The sequence below is a fragment of the Tachyglossus aculeatus genome, chromosome 14 (assembly GCF_015852505.1).
Source record: "Tachyglossus aculeatus isolate mTacAcu1 chromosome 14, mTacAcu1.pri, whole genome shotgun sequence".
NCBI lineage: Eukaryota > Metazoa > Chordata > Mammalia > Monotremata > Tachyglossidae > Tachyglossus > Tachyglossus aculeatus.
Genome location: NC_052079.1, coordinates 26,243,696 through 26,245,308, shown reverse-complemented (window position 1 = coordinate 26,245,308; position 1,613 = coordinate 26,243,696). Strand labels below are relative to the sequence as shown.

At 44.0% G+C, this 1,613-nt stretch overlaps 1 non-coding gene across 1 annotated transcript; it reads left to right on the top strand.

Annotated features, from left to right (window-relative positions):
- Positions 1–718: 718 nt before the first annotated feature.
- Positions 719–856, top strand: LOC119937411. The gene has a single exon (XR_005454081.1). It is a non-coding gene; the product is annotated as a small nucleolar RNA SNORA7 (small nucleolar RNA).
- The last annotated feature ends 757 nt before the right edge of the window (positions 857–1,613 follow it).

Sequence of the window (1,613 nt, the reverse complement as noted above, 5' to 3'; positions counted from 1 at the left end):
AATGAGAGCAGTGGAAGTGGAAGGAACATTTAATAATAATAATGATATTTGTTAAGTGCTTACTATATGTTAAGCACTGTTCTAAGCACTGAGGGAGATACAAGGTAATTAGGTTGTCCCACGTGGGGCTCACAGTCCTGATCCCCATTTTCCAGATGAGGGAACTGAGGCCCAGAGAGGTTAAGTGACTTGCCCAAAGTCACACAGCTGATAAGTGGTGGAGCTGGGATTAGGACCCGTGACTTCTGGCTCCCAAGCCCACGCTCTTTCCACTGAGCTTTCCACTGCTTCTCTAAAATGGGGATGGAGACTGTGAACTCCATATGGGACAGGGACTGCGTCCAACCCAATTTGCTTGTATAATAATAATAATGGCATTTATTAAGCGCTTACTATGTGCAAAGCACTGTTCTAAGTGCTGGATCCAACCCAGCCCTCAAATACTATAATTATTATTATTATTACAGTGCTTAGAGCATAGTAAGCGCTTAAAAATACCATAAAAAAGTGAGGGTTGGGGAGTTCAAGGAAGCCACCAGGTGAAAACAAGTTTCCGCAAAATGTTTCCTTGACATTATTACACTATGCCAAGACTCCAATTTAACAAATGCCAAGTCACACATGGCTAGGTGTCTGGTATCACTGAAGGTCACCGGTGGCCACGCCTCTCGCTGTGGCCAGGGAATGTGTCCATTTATTGTTACAATATATTCTCCCACCCCTCCCAGGGTCACACCTGGAGAGTTTCCAGTACTCTACCAGTCATGACTACAGGAGGGAGAGTCAAGCAGAAGCATACCCATTCCATTCCTAGCTTGGGCAGCGGCTAGCGAGTGGGAGGCAATCTGCTACAAGTTAAAACTCACTCACTCAATCAATCAATCAATCAATCGTATTTATTGAGCGCTTACTATGTGCAGAGCACTGTACTAAGCGCTTGGGAAGTACAAACTGGCAACACATAGAGACAGTCCCTACCCAACAGTGGGCTCACAGTCTAAAAGGGGGAGACAGAGAACAGAACCAAACATACCAACAAAATAAAATAAATAGGATAGAAATGTACAAGTAAAATAAATAAATAAATAAATAAATAAATAGAGTAATAAATATGTACAACCATATATACATATATACAGGTGCTGTGGGGAAGGGAAGGAGGTAAGATGGGGGGATGGAGAGGGGGACGAGGGGGAGAGGAAGGAAGGGGCTCAGTCGTGCTGGGCAGCAGCAGCATGGGAGAGAGAGTCGAGAGCAGAGACTCGTTTCCTGTGCGAAAGGAGTAAATGGTAAACCACGTCCGTATTTTGACCAAGAAAATTCTATGGATCCACTACCAGCACGATTGCAGGTGGAAGTAGGGCGTTCTGGGAGAGATGTGTCTATGGTGTCACTATGGGTCGGACATGACTCAACAGCATAAGACAACAACAACAGTGCTCTCTCAAGTGCTTAGTACAGTGCTTTGCACATAGTAAGTGCTCAATAAATATGGCTAATTGATTGACTAGGACAATTGATGGCCCCACAGGATGTGTGTACATAGCCTTATATTTTGGTGTTCCCCTATGAGTATTTTATTTTAACATGTTTCCCCTTTTATAATGACGGCA